The 18,256-nt window shown below is 43.9% G+C and overlaps 1 protein-coding gene and 1 pseudogene across 2 annotated transcripts in view; both read right to left on the reverse strand.

Annotated features, from left to right (window-relative positions):
* Positions 1-12,906: 12,906 nt before the first annotated feature.
* The window catches only part of POLG2 (DNA polymerase gamma 2, accessory subunit), a 53,204-nt gene continuing 47,854 nt past the window's right edge, over positions 12,907-18,256 (reverse strand). Inside the window, exon 13 of the transcript XR_013825140.1 lies at positions 12,907-13,953. The gene's annotated coding sequence lies outside the window, so the exon portion shown is untranslated. The remainder of the gene's footprint in view (positions 13,954-18,256) is intronic.
* LOC307177729 (large ribosomal subunit protein eL34-like) lies at positions 15,949-16,356 on the reverse strand (annotated as a pseudogene). Its single transcript has one exon. The product of its transcript is annotated as a large ribosomal subunit protein eL34-like (transcript).

The raw sequence follows: 18,256 nt of genomic DNA on the forward strand, positions 1-18,256 counted from the left end.
ATCTTTTCCTAGTGAGTTATGGCTCTCATTGTGTACGGAACTTCAATAAAGTCTTCATCAAAAACACACACACACATGCACGCACACACGCACGCATGCACGCATATGTATATATACGGGGGGGGCCCAGACCTCTGTGGCTAGAATTCAGGGAAGGGTAGAGAATGGGGAGTCTAGGCCAGACCTGACAGGGCTGCCAGTGAGGGTCATGCCCAGGAGGAGTTAGGCCATGTATGAAGGCCTAGATGAAGCCTGGGTCATGAAGGAGGGGGGACAGGAGGAAGGGTGCTCAGTGAAGGGACTAAAATGGGATCCTAGCACCCAACAGTCAGTACAGATCAGAGCAGAACTCTTACAGGTGTTAGCAGGGGGCACTTGTAGCTACCAGGCAGGAAGCAGAAATGACCAGAAACCAGCAAAGATCTTCCAAAAGTAAGTCAGACAAGTTAACCTGGTTTTTTTTGTTGTCAGTTACTAGATTGTTGAATGAGTAAAACACTGCAGGTACAGGGTTTCTGATTTCAGCAAGACGTCTGACCAGGTGTGTCCTGGGGTCCTCCTGGAGAAGTGTGTGGCACCTGTCATTTGTGGGACAATTAGATCCAAAGAGTTTTATTCAAGGTCAATTCAAAAGACATCTGTAGGGTCTTCCCTGGTGGTCCAGTGGGTAAGACTCTGTGCTCCCAATGCAGGGGTCCCAGGTTCAATCCCTAGTTAGGGAACTAGATCCCACATGCATGCCCCAACTAAGAGTTCGCATGCTGCAACTAAGAAGCCCACATGCCGCAACTAAAAAAAAAAAAAAAAGGTCCTGCATGTTGCAACGAAGATCCCGCGTGCTGCAACTAAGAAACTAAGACCCAGCATAGCCAAAAAAAAAAATAATAATAATAATAAATAAATATTTTAAAAATATTAAAAAACAAACAAAAAAACCCAAAAAGCAAAAGACATCTGTAGTGGAATGCCATGTGGTTGTCTTCTTCCCTCTCCTGGCTCACAGGTGGGATGGAAAGTGTGCTGACTCGATCCCTGAATGACACAACACTGGGAGGGTAGATAGGTAAGAGGCCAAAGGACAGGATCAGTAGTCAAAAGGATGTCACTAGGAGGGTGCAATGGGCCAAATGATGACACACAATAGAAAGTTAAAATTCCTGGTCTTAGTTCCTCAAAGCTGACCTTGCAAATACAGGATGACAGATGACAGACATGTTGCTTAACAGGAGGATGCGTGGGGAAAGACTGATGAGTTTGAAAGGGGCGTGGCTATCGTACCCATTGGCAACATCAATGAAAGAGTTCAGAAGTGGGGAGAAGACTGCCCCACTGTATTTTGTCACACATGCTCAGTTCAGGGGGTGACACCCAAAAGCATATGGAGGGGTGATGAAAATACCAAGGCAAGGGGCCTTCGAACCACATCATAAGAGGAACATTTGAAGGGAGTGGAAATGTTAAGACTAAGAAGGAAGATTTGGGAGAGTATCTGATAATTATCTTTAAATAATTGCATTGCTTTTATTTATTTTTAAAATTTATTTATTTATTTATTTATTTATTTTATAGTAGGTCCTTATAACCTACTCTAAGGTTAAAATAGATAACCTTAGAGTAGGTTATCTATTTTAAATATAGCAGTGTGTACATGTCAATCCCAACCTCCCAATCTATCCCTCCCCCTCACTTTTCCCCTACCACCCCGGTAACCATAAGTTCATTCTCCAAGTCTGTGAGTCTGTTTCTGTTTTGTAAACAAGTTCATTTGTATCATTTTTTTTTAGATTCTGCATATGAGTCATATCATATGATATTTGTCTTTCTCTGACTTCATTTAGTATGATGATCTCCAGTTTCATCCATGTTGCTGCAAATGGCATTATTTCATTCTTTTTAATGGCTGAGTAATAGCCCATTGAGATATGTACCACATCTTCTTTATCCATTCATCTGTCAATGGACATTTAGGTTGCTTCCGTCTCCTGGCTATTATAAACAGCACTGCAGTGAACACTGGGGTGCATGTATCTTTTTGAACCATGTTTTTCTCTAGATATATGCCCAAGAGTGGGATTGCTGGATCATATGGTAGCTCTATTTTTAGCTTCTTAAGGAACCTCCATACTGTTCTCCATAGTGGTTGTACCAATTTACATTCCCACCAACAGTGCAGGAGGGTTCCCTTTTCTCCACACCTTCTCTAGCAGTTACTGTTTGTAGATTTTTTGATGGTGGCCATTCTGACCGGAGTGAGTTGATACCTCATTGTAGCTTTGACTTGCATTTCTCAATTGCACTGTTTTTATGTGAAAAAGGAATGGGACTTTTTTTTTTAACCTTTGCGTAGAACCTATAGGGAGGTCTATTTTAGTTAGATCTTTGCAACACAGCGGATGAGGGAAAGTTTTGCGAAAGTTTTTAAAGACAGTTGAGAGAGGGGGAGATGTTTCCTGAGGGCTGCGGAGTCTCCTCTGGGACGAACCCTGGCAGCCACGGAGGCCACTCCTCCTCTGTCCAGTGGAAGACTGGCTACTGCACGTCTCTTCATCTTACTGATAAAGCTTCTAGGAGGCAAATATTTGTCAAAGCCAATGCCATGGGGCTTCCCTGGTGGCACAGGGGTTAAGAATCCGCATGCCAATGCAGGGGACACAGGTTCAAGCCCTGGTCCAGGAAGATCCCACGTGCCGCGGAGCAACTAAGCCTGCGAGCCACAACTACAGAGCCTGCGCTCTAGAGCCTGCGAGCCACAACTACTGAAGCCCGTGTGCCTAGAGCCTGTGCTGCGCAACAAGAGAAGCAACTGCAATGAGAAGCCCTTGCACCGCAATGAAGAGTAGCCCCTGCTCGCCGCAACTAGAGAAAGCCCGCACACAGCAATGAAGACCCAAAGCAGCCAATAAATAAATAAATAAAATCTATAAAAAAAGAAAAAAGCCAATGCCATGAGTCTGAGCAGTGTTCCTGCTGATTGCTGGGGTTGAAGACAAAGGAAATGGAAAGAAGACAGTTGTCCTCATCACAAAGGTCATTAAGTGGCCTCTGTTGCTTGTGGGCTGGGCTGGGATCACCATTCCGACTCGATGCTAAGAAGAGCCATGAAGTTGTTCATGAAGCTTGTGCATCACCTGTCAGACGGTGCGAAAAGGCATCTGTGTCCCTGTTGTGGAAACCTGAGTGGATCTGTCTGACCAACTGAACAGGAACCGAGAAAACAAGAAGGAAAGCAAAATGCAGCCCAAGTGCTCAGTCTTCATCTCAGGGGGATGGGGTGCCAGCTGGGGGTGGCAGAATGACCAGAGTCCCTGGCGAAACACAGAGAATTCTAAACAGCTACCTGAGGAAGAAAGGGGCCCATCTGGGAGCAAAGACCACAGTGGGAGGCTGACTGGCTGATTTGGGAGGGGTGGTGGGGACTTGACTTTGAGGGAGAAACTAGGTACAGAAGAATTGCAGCGAGTTTTTCTCTGGGCAATGAGATATAATTCTCCCCCACAACCCCCTTGAGACAACCTTCAGTGAAGGGTTTTGAAGCATTGTTCTCAAGAGATTTGGAGAGGGGTTTCTGCTAAAATTTACTGAGGACTTACGACTTCTCATGGATTGTCTCATTTAATCCTGTGGATTAGATGCTAGAATTATCCTCATTGTACAGGAGAGAAAAGAGAATCTCGGAAAGGTTAGTACACTTGCTCACAATCCCACAGCTGATTTAAGTCCGTTGTAACGCCTGCTGCCTGACTCCAGGCCTGAGCCCTGAATCCCTTGCATGGTGCCTCTGGAAGAAAAACATTTCAGGGCTTCTTGAAATGCCCCACAACAGGAAAATCTTTGGCTTAGAACAAAGACTGAAGGGGTCAAACTCTAAAAAAGTTGAAACACACTGAATATGAAATATTTATTCACCCAGGTTATTTTAGGATGTAATCCTTCAATTTGTTCTATACAACTGTCTTAATGTTTCCTGTTTCTTTACAGCTTCATTACCTGATTAAACAAAATTAAAATAGATACATCCAAATAAAAAAGGCAGCCAAGTTGGAGTAGGAGAATATGCACAGGAAACGGTGCTTCTGGACAGACATGAGATTCATGTGATTTAGGACCAAGCCAGGAGCCTGTATAAACATTTCTAACTCTTGAGAATGTGAGAACACATGTGGGTCTCAGATGGATCCCTCACAGAGCTCAAGGATCTTCTTTTTTAAAAAATTTATTTAGTTATTTGGTTGCGCCGGGTCTCAGTTGTGGCTCTTGGGCTCCTTAGTTGTGGCATGCGAACTCTTAGTTACAGCACGCATGTGAGATCTAGTTCCCTGACCAGGGACTGAACCCGGGCCCCCTGCACTGGGAGCGCAGAGTCAACCACTGTGCCACCAGGGAAGTCCCTCAAGGATCTTCTTTAATTAGAGCTGTCTAAAACTGGAACAGCTGCCCGGAGAAATTTTAAAAGTATATTCACACAAAAAATCTGTACATGAATGTTCACAGCAGCTTTGTCATTTCAGCTTTCCTGAAAAACTGGAATCAGTCCAGATGTCCTTCAATGAATGATTAAATAAACGATGGTACATGTACACCATGGAATATTCCTCAGCAATGAAAAGGAGCAAACTATTGATACATGCAGCAACTTGGATGAATCTCCAGGGCAAGAGGCTGAGCGAACAAACCCAATCCCTCAAATGTGATCCTATTTACATAACATTTTTGAAATAACAAAAGTTTAGAAATGAAGGACAGATTAGCAGTTTCCAGAGGTTGGGGATGGGGACAGGGAAGGAAGTGGGCGTGGCTATAAAAGGGATGGGATCCTTGTGTCTTGGGAACAGTGTGCTGACTGTGGTGAGGGATACATAACTCTACAGAGGTGATAAAGCTGTTTAGAACTTTACACACAGAGACACAAGTGAGTACCAGTAAAACTGGGGAGATTAAATACTATGGGTGGGTTGTATCAATGTCAATGTACTGTGACATTATAATGTAACACTAAAATGTTACTACTGCGGAAACCTGGGTAACGTACAAGGGCTTTCTCTATTATTTATTACAAAGGCATGCGAATCTACTATTATCTCAATAAAAATCATTATTTAGGGACTTCCCTGGTGGTCCAGTGATTAAGGCTCTGTGCTTCCAGTGCAGGGGGAACAGGTTTGATCCCTGGTCGGGGGAACTAAGATTCTGCATGCCGTGTGGTATGGCCAAAAAAAAAAAAAAAGCGCTGTTAAAAAAAAATGGACTGGTTCCCTGTTCCTGGAGGATGCAAGCGCTGGTCAGATGCTCCCTGACTCAGGTGTTGTTGGAATTACTGGAGGGTGGCCCCTCCACTTCTCCTGAGGTTTTATAGGGAGTGAGACCTTCAGGGCAGTGAGGAGGAAGCTGAGCATTGCACAAAAGTCCTCCATTTCTGCTGGTCCCAGGAGTACACACAGAGAATCAGAGAGAACTAGAAGGTCCTCCTCACAGAGGCTCATTCTCTTGTACCAAGAGGAAGAGGTGAGCTGAGCTGCTCTGAAGGTATTTTGCAGGGCTACCTCTGTCACCTTTTCCCTAAAGGCCAGGGCTCCCCTTGGGGTCCAGGGGTTCAGGCAGCTCTGCTGACAAAAATAAAACACGAATTTTCACACTGCTGCTTAGAATATGAATCTGGTAGAAACTTGGAAATCTTCTCCCAAATAAAAGAACCTTCTAGATGCAAAGAGAATAGGAATATTTTGAGACCTAGGAAAGATCTGGATGTTTGAGGCGGTAAAGGGGTTTTTAAATACTATCCTAGAGATGCACTGAAATGCACCAGCTCCTCCTAAATGAAGTGTTTCCCTCCCAGATAAGTTCAAGACCAGTTTCATGCAGACGGTTATTCTTATTTATTTATTTACTTACTTACCTATTTTGGCTGCACTGGGTCTTAGTTGCAGCATGCAGGATCTAGTTCCCTGACCAGGGATTGAAGCAGGGTCCCCTGCACTGGGAGCGTGGAGACTTACCCACTGGACCACCAGGGAAGTCCCTAGACAGTTATTCTTGATGGCCCTCTTGAACAGTGAAATGGATAAATGTGAGGTGCCCTTAGCTCCCTCCTCCTCCCATAGGACGAGGCTGGGAGAGATATTCCTTAGGTCAACTTACAGAGAAGGTTCCTGAGGTTGGCCATGACCTGCCTGTGCAGCCAAAGTGGATCTGGTGCTGTCTCAGGACTTCCTGGCCAGAAAGCTTCCTTCGTTGTCTCTGGGATCCCTGCTTACCACATGCTCTGTGTCCTTGTACCCAGGACCTAGCCCAGTACGTGTGATGTTAGGCCTAGGGTGCTCCAGCCCAGGCACGAGCCTTTTTTTGGGCCGTGCCCACGGCAGCATGCGGGATCTTAGTTCCCTGACCAGGGATTGAACCCGTGCCCGCTGCAGTGAAGCGCGGAGTCTTAACCACTGGACAGCCAGGTAAGAGCCCCAGGCACCAGCCTTTAATGAGCGGCCTGAGTGCTGAACCAACCGCAGCAGAGCCAGCTCTCAGCTAGGCCTCCAGCTGACAGCACCTGAAACCTCATGTGAATGCGCAAGTGACTGATGATGACACAGGTATGCAGTCTCCTCTGAATACCCCTCTCCCCTGCATCTGCATCTCCCTTCCCCGGTATCCACATCTGCCCTCCATCTGCAAGTCTTACCCTCCAAGAACAGATTTCTCCTGGGGTCTCCACAAGTGGGTGGGCACAGGCCTGCCTGTAGTCACATCTGCCCTGCCCTCAAAGAAGGTTCTGCCCACACAAAGGCACTTTGAGTTTACTGCAACCTAACACAATACAGACTACCTGCGTCTGCCTGTAAATCCATTTTTAAAATGCAGCTAGGAAAGCTGAAGGAAGGGGAAAAGCAGGGCCCCAGTTCAGCCCTGGAGGCTGCATTGTTCTCACACTGGCATTGTTTTCAGGCCCCCACCGATTACCCAGAAGGCCCCCAGGACCCCTGGGGAATCAAATGAGATTGTTTTTCCCAAGGCTGAGCTCTTCAGGTGTGAGCTGCAGTTCTTGGACAACGGTGGTGACTGTGGCATTTCTGCAACAGGAAAGAGGAAGGAACTTCTGATCTGTGCAGCAAGGGCACCAACAATGTGCGCCCCCAGCCAGCCCGCAGCAAAGAGGAAAAGAGCTCCGTTTCCATAGTGATAAATCACCGGGAAGCCAGAGAGGGAGAGTCAGCAAGAGGATTTTTCCTTTCCTCTGGCTCCCTGCAAAAAAATCCCAGCTCCAGAGTCAGTTAGGTGCCTGGCGCCTCTCCAGGCTGAGCCTCCAGAACCACAGGTAGAGGAAGAAAGAGGAGGTCCCTGCTAGCTGGAAATCAACACTGAAAACCCTCTGCTGCTGAGAGTAGAAGGGAAGGGGTTTAGGCTCCTCTTAAAGGTGTACATCGGGCACAGGTGCCTGGGCGACCTGGCGGGCCCAGCACTACGTCACACCTGTGTGGCCACATGCCGACTATAAAACTCCTCCGTGTATGTCACCCACATTATTCCATTTCATTATCTTACATTAAGCCCTATAGGATTCTGGGTTCTGGTATGTGAGCCACACACATATGGGTATTATTAGCCTTTTTACAGCAGAAAAGCAGGCCTGGTGAGGGAGAGAGATGGGCCGGAGACAGCTCACCAATCTAAGGTACTTGCTGCAAGTTGCTCCTGAAGGTCTTCAGGGCTCTCACCTGAGACTCTTTCCCTTGCTAAAATTAGACTTTTTTATTTTTCCCAAGGAAAATTCCAGTTTTGGGGGAAATGCTCTGAAATATTTGTCCCAAGCCTCATTGGTTACTCTTCATTGTGCCTCATTCTCTTGCCTCTTACCTTTGCATATGCCATTCCCTCTGCTTGGAGTGCTGTTCCCCGGTTCTTTGGCCAGCTAACCCCTCAGGGGAGATGCCTGGGAAGGCTTCCCCATGGTTCAAACACCTCGCTTTCTGGGCTCGCACAGAATTTACCACGTCATTACGTGAGGCAGCACAGAGTAGTAGTAAGAAAAGGCTCTTCTAGGTCCAGACGAGCTGTGTGACCTTGGGGGACTTAACCTCTCTGAGCCTCCACTTCCTCACAGGCAGGATAGGGAGAATGACAGTATCTGCCTTAGAGCGTTTGTGAGGATTAGATGTTAACACACACGGAGCACTTAGCAAATGCTGGCACACAGCTAGTGCTCAGTAAACACAGGCTGTTAAAGGATTACCCGTCTTAAAGCAGAGGGCATCTTTCGTGCACACTTTCAGTTGGAGATGCTGTAGGCTTCACTGGGTCTTCAGCAGTATGTGTCAGATGAACTCTGAATTCACGGAAGGCTGTTTTCAGCTACACACACCAGGCACAGTGTAAGGCTCCTTGACACGTAATATTTCATTTAGTTAAGTCACTCCAAGACTGGGCCCAGGTAGCCAAGGACCAGCATTCGACCAGTGTAGCGTGCAGTGTCCTTGAATGGCTCCTCAGATCACCTGAACTTATAGATGTTCAGTTAAATTTGAATTTCAAATAAGCAACAAATAATCTTTTTAGTATAAGTGTAGCCCAAATACTGCATGGGGGCATACTTACACTAAAAAAATGTTTGTTGTCTACCTGACATTCAAATTTAACTGGGCATCCTCCTGCCCTGCCCTGGCTGGGCCTGGAAAGGCCCCCCTCTGAGGGCCGGCGGCTCTCAGCCTTCACCACGGGCGGTTTACCCAAGTGGTCTGTAAACACGGAGAGATTCAAATAATCCACATAACTGCACCCCAGAGACCTGTTTTCTGGGTCTCACAGAACTTACCACACCATACTGTGAGGTGTGTGACAAAAGACAAACCAAACCCCATATGGGGTGGCCAGTCTTCTCTGTGGTTTCACATTCAGGAAAAATGAAACCAAACTCTTCATGCAAATACTTAGAGTTTAAACTAAATTGTGTGACAGCTGAAGCCTCTCTCTGCAGCTACTAGGCAGTTTTTTAATCACCCTGGAGCCCTCTTCCAAGCCCTGGACCAAATAGAAACAACAAAGCTTTTTGCAGCAAAACAAAACAGCAACAAAAACAAACAAACCAAAAAACCAAACAACCCCCCCCCACCCCCACCCCAGTCTTCCTCAAATCTATAAAAGCAAAATGCAAACCAGTAGCTACCTGGGACTTGGGGAGGGATTAGGGATTGATGGCAAATGGGCAAGAGGGAACTTCTGGGTGATGGAAATGCTCTAGAACCAGATTGTGGTGATGGTTGCACAACTCTCTATATTTACGAAGAGTTTTGAAATTTAGCAAATAAAAATATAGGCTGTTCAGTTAAATTTGAATTTCAAAAAAGCAACAAATAATCTTTTTAGTATAAGTGTATCCCAAATATTCCTATGGGGGCATACTTACACTAAAAAAATGTTTGTTGTCTACCTGAAATTCAAATTTAACTGGGCATCCTAGCAGTTAGGATCGCCGGATCCTAACTAAAAGTCTTTGAAGTATACAGTTATAATGCATGAATTTTATGGCATGTAAGTTACGCTTAGCTACTAAATTTAACACAGTGCCTAGAATAATGTTGGCGCTTAAAGAAAAGTACAGTTTTTCCTTCTGGACACCCTCTCCATTCCCTCCCCACTCTCACCCCTGGCAAAAAAAAACCAAACACACACATACAAAACCCCAAAAAACCCACCAGCCCAGGAACCCATAGAAATCGCCAGTACAGGAAATCTAAACAGTCACTACAGCTTTGTTCTCCTGGGGCTTGGGGCCTGAAAGAGGACAAGACCTCAGGGCGAGAAACACCGTAGGGCAAACCAGGGAGTTTGGAGTTTGGAGCAGGCCTCCACTTGCTGGGAGCTCCAAACACTAAAGTCACCCCCACCTAAAGTCATTCCTTGCTAATTACTACCCAGCAATTCAACTCTCATCAGGTGGGTGGGCACTGAATGCCCTGCACGGGCTGGGTGGGTGAGGTGGGGGGCAATGAGTACGACACTTCCCTGCTCTCAAGGAGGTCACCATCTAAAGAACGTAAGCCTAGTATGCACCTACCTGCCAACACACACACACAACACACACTAATACCATTAAAAGCAAAGAGAACAATTCCTCTTCTCTCCCTCTTACGGGACAGAATTTTTTTCACCTCCTCCAATAAAATTAATTTTCCTATATCTATGGGGTTTGTCTACAGAATTGCATTTTGCGATCCGGTAAGAGCCTGTTCCCTTTTTAGAACTGGCTCATTTGCACCTGTCCCTAGTACAGACGAAGCCACCTGCTGGTAGGTCTGGCTGTAAGCAATCCGGGTACCAAATTCTGACCAACTGTCAAAATTACGGTAATTTGTTCTTCAGATTCACCCCATCTGAGATCTGCAAACTGACTCTTTTCTGAATTAAAAGGACTCATCAACATTCCACTCTGTGCTCTTTACTTCTGTGGTACCGTTTCAGTACCGAGGATTTCACGAAAACTGGCCCCCAAAAGTGGATGCTTCCATAATGATTTGTAAACCTGTAAAACTAAAAGTCCCCTTACTTAGCTCACCAACAATATAAACAAGGTGATTTGGGGCATTTCAAGCAGGGAAGAGGAGCACTTGTGAGCATCGTAACTGTCAGCCCAGAGGTAAACCCAGGCCAGGAGTGCTCAACTTGTGCGTTCCGGGGTGAGCGACGGGTAGGTCAGTGAAAGAGAATCCAAGTGGCTGTCTGAAGATACAGCGGCACATGCTGAATAAAATGCCGATGATAGTAACTGGTGTTTGTTGTAGTGCGACATGTGATTTACATGCACTGTGGCTCAGTCCCGTGAGTTTGGTACAGCTACAGTCATTGCCCACAGTGCCAGGCTGGCCCCAGGGCCCTTGCTTCTACCACCCAGTTCAAGTTCCTCCAGCTTTTGACTGGAGTTATATCAACCCAGCAAGGCTGTCCCTTTGTCTATTAAGAACTTCAATTGATCAAATACATATATACATAAATACAAAACAGAAAAACCTTTAACTACTTAGTAAATGCTATTACTATATGGGTAAAATCTTCCCAGTAATGAGATTTAGGACAGAGAAGTAATGGAGGAGTTGTCGTTGGAGAAAAGGTAGGAATCCCAGCCTGCTCAGGAATATGGAAAATTCCAAAGTAGCAGACAACATTTTGCACTTCTGATAATCAGAGTATCAGTGGCGAATTTTTATAGGACTGAGAGAAAATAACTTGTCCCCAAGTGCCCGTTTTACATGCATTTGACAGTATTTTTCATCTAATGATTAAATTCCTTTGATAAGTACCTCATTTCATTTACCCCCATTGGCTTGAACTAATAGGGTATTACTGAAGGGGGCTTTAACTTTTTTCTTTTTCAAGTGACTTAAAAGAAAAGCAAGCAACAACAATAATAAGTCTTTACGGGCAGAAACAGTTAATGGGTGTGGCCAGTCCTTCCATGGCCCATTTGAAATTACAGAAATTTTACAATGGCACCATCTAATGGAATATTAGGTTAGACACACAGAAAAATCATTTTTTTTTTTACCTTTAAATTTGTACCAATCACTTCTAACACCTCTTTATCAGCTTTGGACACCCTCATTGCTTATTTCACCCTTGGTTATTATTTCTAGTAGAAACACAGCACTGATGTAAAAATACTGTATAAAATATATAGCATAAAAATGCTATATAAGGGGCGTCCCTGGTGGCGCAGTGGTTGAGAATCTGCCTGCCAATGCAGCTGACATGGGTTCGATCCCTGGTCTGGGAAGATCCCACATGCTGCGGAGCAACTGGGCCCGTGAGCCACAATTACTGAGCCTGCGCGTCTGGAGCCTGTGCTCCGCAACAAGAGAGGCCGCGACAGGGAGAGGCCCACGCACCGCGATGAAGAGTGGCCCCCGCTTGCCACAACTAGAGAAAGCCCTCGAAACGAAGACCCAACACAGCCATAAATAAATAAATAAAAAAGAATCCGCCTTCTAATGAATGGGATGCGCGTTCCATCACTGGTCAGGGAACTAGATCCCACATGCGTGCTACAACTAAGAGTTTGCATGCCACAACTAAGACCCAGTACAACCAAAATAAAAAAAATTTTTTTAAATGCTATATAAAAGGTATTTAAAATAAAACTTCCTCATTCCTTTCTCCAGACAGAGTGCTCTATGCATATACAAATAAGTGAATGAATGAATGAATGCATGAACAAACATATAAACATGTTTAGGACTTCCCTGGTGGCGCAGTGGTTAAGAATCCACCTGCCAATGTAGGGGACACAGGTTCAAGCCCTGGTCCAGGAAGATCCCACATGCCGCGGAGCAACTAAGCCCATGTGCCACAACTACCGAGCCTGTGCTCTAGAGCCCGCGAGCCACAGCTACTGAGCCCACGCACCACAACTACTGAAGCCCATGCACCTAGAGCCCGTGCTCCGCAACAAGAGAAGCCACTGCAATGAGAAGCCCGTGCACTGCAAGGAACAGTAGACCCCGCTTGCTGCAACTAGAGAAGCCCGCGCACAGCAACGAAGACCCAATGCAGCCCCCCCCAAATAAATAAATATTTTAAAAAAACATGTTTAGATATATATTATAAATAGATGGGATATCTTATATATTTTCTGCAACGTGATTTTTTTTTAACCTTTTGCGCATCATGCATATATTTTCATTTAAATACACAGAGAACTACCTCTTTTTTTAAAAAATGGCTCCAAAATATCTTGTATGGGATTTCTTTACAGGGTAACAAAAATGTTCTAAAATTAGATTGTGGCTATGGTTGCACCTCTTCGTGAATATACTAAAAACCACTGAACTCTATACTTTAAATTTTATGGTATGTGAATTACATCACACAAAAAAGCTGTTTCACAAATGAACAGAATGTCAAAAACATCCTACAATTTAAACAACCTGTTCCCAATGGATAGGCATTTAGGTGTTTGTAATTTTTCATGATTACAGGCAAAACTGCATGGATGCCCCTGGGCGCCTACCTTTGCACACTTGTAGCTCTAGACGGAAGATTCTAGGTCTACACATCACAGCTCTGGTTGCGAACGCAGGAATTCTGATGTTAGCTGGTGTTGTAAAAGCCGCTGCAAATTTCTCCCAAGTATATAAGGGGTCAAACACACGCTAAAGTGAATTTTCTGTTGAGGGTGGGCCTGTGATCCCCTCACTGATCATGTAGGGGAGGAGGGCGACGTGGTTAGTCTTCTAATGACAATCTGCCATAGCTCAGTGTGGCTAGGCATCTTGGTTAATATTCCAGATCTGCCTCTATGCTGGAGACCTAGCTCTGTTCCTGAACGGCTTTTCCATCTGTGAAACAGAACAACCCATAGGGTTATTATGAAGATGGAGTGAGTTGGCCCATCTGATGGGCTGACCCCTGGCCAGGAGATGTTCAGCAAGTCCTAGATCCTTCCCGTTGGTCCTTGAAACACTCTAGATGAGAGCACAGCAAGCTCCAAGAGGTAGAAAAGGCCCTGGTGAATCCATGCATATGGTGTTGTTCCTGAGTGGTGACCCCCACAATTGGGCACCAAAACTCACTATTCACAGCTGTGGGCAGGTAGAGCAAGTCCCAAGAAGAATCAGGACAAGGAGGGTGAGGCTGGCAACTGGCCTGTGAACTGACTGGATCTTCCTAGAATCCTCAGCACCCCCTTTCCCTGAGAGGGGGTAGGGGGTCAGTTGACATCACTCCAGAGCCTAGGGATGGAGACCCCTCCTCAGCAGCAGCCCAGCCATCTTGATGCAGGAGAACTGGAGAACAAGTGGAGTCTCTGCCAGCCCTAACCCCTACGATGAATCACAAAGCTGCCTTCTTATAAGGATACCAGAATGACTTCAACTTAACTAATTACGTCTGCAAAGACCTCATTTTCAAATAAGCTCACATTCTAAGGTTCTGGGTGGGTATGAAGTCTAGGGGTCACTCTTCAACCAAGTACAGAATCTGCGGGAACAAATCAGAAGTGAAATGAATAGTGAACTGCAGCCCAGAACATCTTCTGCTCAAATCAGAACAGCCCAGAATGTCTTTTTACACTGTACAAGAAGCAGTACAAAATAAAGCAAATGATTTCTATTTCTGGAATGAAAACCAATTTAATTATTCTAACAAAAAATATGAACAGGACTCAGAAGTTGTGCTGCGGGGGCTTCCCTGGTGGCGCAGTGGTTAAGAATGCGCCTGCGAATGCAGGGGACACGGGTTCGAGCCCTGGTCCGGGAAGATCCCACATGCTGCAGAGCAACTAAACCCATGTGCCACAGCTACTGAGCCTGCGTGCCACAGCTACTGAAGCCGGCGCGCCTAGAGCCCATGCTCCGCAGCAAGAGAAGCCACCACAGTGAGAAGCCTGCGCACTGCAACGAAGAGCAGCCCCCGCTCGCCGCAACTGGAGAAAGCCCGCGTGCAGCAACGAAGACCCAATGCAGCCAAAAATAAATAAATAAAATAATTTTTTTTTAAAAGTTGTGCTGTGAACAAATGGGGCTCAGATGTTATGATGTAAAAAACTGAAAATACTAAATATATTTCATCAGGATGGTAATCTTGTTCTGGCAAAGCTCATTGCTCTGATAAATTCTACAAACCCAGTGAGCAAAATAATGAAAAGAATACCTTAAATCTGTTTCATGTAGGTTTTTGAAATAATAAAAATTCTGGAAATGTAAACATCAAAATTATATCTATAAAGCAAGTGAGAATATTCAGAAACTGCTATCAGAATTTTTAACACAATCTAGTGTATAGTTTTAAACAGTTAAGTATTTTTAGACATGAAGTTAATGAATTTCAAAAAAGAATAAAAAAGCATGGGCGTATCACTGTGACCTAAATTAATGGTCCTACTTGGTGTAAAATGTAACTATTGAAATAAGAAAAAAATTTTGAAACTATTTCCCTAACATATATTTTTAAATTAAAATGTAAAATTCAAGTCTTCAAAAATAGTCACTTGTTTTTGTTTATCTCTTAAAGGGGAAGGAACATGTGAAATACTATATCCAAATGTTACTGTCCGTGCTTGAGAAACATGGTTTCCATGATGTTTCATGAGAATCTTACCGGGTTTTGTACAGAGTAGGAATACTAGAGCAGGGTAGAGAGGAAGTCTGGGAAATTTGGAGTTTCAGCCAAGATTTTAGAAGCTGTTTCTAGACAAATGCTGTCGGGCAGGTCCCACTCCCCTCCTCCTGACTGGGTGGAGTGGCTCATCCTCCCTGGAGGACAGCTTGTCCAGAGATGCCTGAGTGGTCCTAGGCACATCCCCCGCCCAGGCCCGTGATAATGACTGAACAACGGAGGGGAGGTGTAAAAACCCAGCTCCCTGGCCACAAGATGGACCAAACCCCATGGCACAACTCACACCCCACATCACCCCATGGGAGCAGACAGTGCGTCAAGTTCAGCTGAACCCTCATCTTTGCTTAGTTGCTTCCCGTGTCCTGTTCTACATGACAGTGCCCTTCCCTTCTCCTTCAATCACTCCCTTGGTAAATCACATGCTCAAGAATTCCATCTCAGGCTCTGTTGCTCAGGAACCCGTCCTCAGACAGGTGGTGTCGAACCCTCTATAGTCACCTCTGAGTGATGTAATTAAAGATGTGAATCATGTCAATCTTAAAGTATTTTCCTGACAAACTTAAAAAATTTTTTTAATACTCAAAAAGCTTCTTTTTTTGTAATTTTAATTTATTTTTGGCTGCTTTGGGTCTTCGTTGCTGCACACAGGCTTTCTCTAGTTGCGGCCAGAGGGGACTACTCTTCGTTGCGGTGCGCAGGCTTCTCATTGCGGTGGCTTCTCTTGTTGTGGAGCATGAAGCTGTAGGCACGTGGGCTCAGTAGTTGTGGCGCACGGGCTTAGTTGCTCCGCGGCATCTGGGATCTTCCGGACCAGGGATCGAACCCGTGTCCCCTGCATTGGCAGGTGGATTCTTAATCACTGAGCCACCAGGGAAGTCCCAAAGCTTCATTTTTTAAATTTAGCTTTCTGACTCCATGCTTGTGCTTTCAACACTTTCACAACGATTTTCCGCTCCTCAATGAGGAAAGCGCGCTTGATCCTGTCACGGACACATTTAGCACACATGGAACCACCACAGGCCCGGCTGACATGTTGTTTTGTTTTAGACAACCTCATAAGAACTCTAGGTCTCATGGCACGAACTCCTCGAAGTCAGTCTGGGCACACCACATGCGAATTTTGGTGCTTTCTCAACCTTCTTGGTATAAAGGTAAACAATTCTGTTACCAGGGGTTCGGGACAGCCTGGTTTTGTTAGAGGCTGTATCATGGAACAGCCTATGACGGCATGTCAAATGCTGGATCATCCTGAATGCCTCTAGATACCATCCCTGGAAGAGGAAGAAGCCTGACAAACTTTTAATTTACCTTCTTTCATCAAATAAACATCAGAGAGAATTAAGTAATATATCTCAAGACTTGGGAACTGAGACAATGAAAACTGGAAGGCCATTGGACCTTATGGAGAACTTGCGGTGCTACAGCCGCACAGTCTGGAAACTATGAAGCCTGTTCATTTTAACGGAAATGGTAAAATCTTTGGAAAAGGAAACATTTTAGGGAGTTTTATGCTTAATTAGGGATATTCTAACAGAAAATTTAATACTTTTATTTATTTATATTTTTAAATTAAAGTACAATTGGCTTGTAATATTATATTCTATAAGTGAGATCATACGGTATTTGTCTTTCTCTGTCTGACTTATTTCACTTAGCATAATACCCTCTAGGTCCATCCAGTTTGTCGCAAACAGCAGGATTTCATTCTTTTTTATGGCCAAGTAATATTCCATTGTGTATATACATCACATCTTCTTTACCCATTCAACTGTCTATGGATGGGTTAGGTTGTTTCTGTAGCTTGGTTGTTGTAATAATGCTGCAATGAATATAAGGGTGCCTATATCTTTTTGAATTATTGTTTTGTTTTCTTCAGAAAAATACCCAGAAGTGGAATTGCTGAATTGTATGACAGTTCTATTTTTAGTTTTTTGAGGACCCTCCATACTGTTTCCCATAGTGGCTGCAGCAGTTTACATTCTCACCAACAGCACATGAGGGTTCCCTTTTCTCCACATCCTTGCCAACACTTGTTATTTGTTGTCCTTTTGATGATGGCCATTCTGACAGGTGTGAGGAGATATCTTATTGTGGTTTTGATTTTCATTTCCCTGATGATTAGTGACGTTGAACATCTTTTCATGTGGAATTTTTAAAATTATAAATCTATAGTTTTATTATCATGTGGAGATTTTAATACTTTCAGATTTACAAGGTTAGTTTGGTAAGTGAAAGAGAAGTGGAAGATGCTATAACAATGAAGAAATATGGCATGACTTCTTGTAACAAAACAAAGTATCAATTCCAAGAGAAAATATAATACTTTAAAATAAATTATTATATAAAAATACATTTGTTATTTGAGGGCAAAAGTGAAAATAAATGAATTCTAAAGTCATTTAAATTTATAGAATCCTGACACTACTAAATGGTATTTGTAAAGTTCTGTGGAAGGATAAGTGAAATTAAACCAATGGATTAAATGATTTTTTGTGATTTAGAAATATAAGATAATAGAAATTTTGGATATAGAAAAATTTCAAACAACATTATAAGGGTTGGAATATTTAAAAATTTTATCATTGTTTTTGTTCATCAGGAGTTGAGGATTTAACACCAGGAACAACTGGTGTGAAGAGAAATTCTCAATTTATCGAGATTACACATTATCCAATGGCCACCAGTTTCAAGGAATTCACTGGAAAAATTCAAGGCAGTTCCCCATGTCCAATCATCCTGGAACGTGAGCCCTGTTTCAAAACACCATACCAACTATTTCTAAAAATCAACAAAATTTTGGAAATTATGAGAATAATTTATTAAAGATTTGCTCAAAAATTTATATCACTTGTTGAGTAGTTTTATAACATAACTTAGTTTATTTAGAGATAAACTAGGGGTGGTGGAATATATTTTTAAATATCTGATCCATGCATTGACATATATATTACTCTACTGGTTGTGACATATTTAATAATATCTCTGCACACTTCATAGAGGTTTCATAAGGATTAAATGAAATTATCAGTGTAAAGCTCTTAGACAACAGAAAGCATAACCTTACCGTTTGTTTGACTATATTTCTTGTTATCAAGCTTATCGATATGGTGAATTATTGTGGACCATAACAATGTGGATTTGCCATGATTTGGGCCCTAAGGAATGT

This window comes from Stenella coeruleoalba (genome assembly GCF_951394435.1).
Source record: "Stenella coeruleoalba genome assembly, chromosome: 19".
NCBI lineage: Eukaryota > Metazoa > Chordata > Mammalia > Artiodactyla > Delphinidae > Stenella > Stenella coeruleoalba.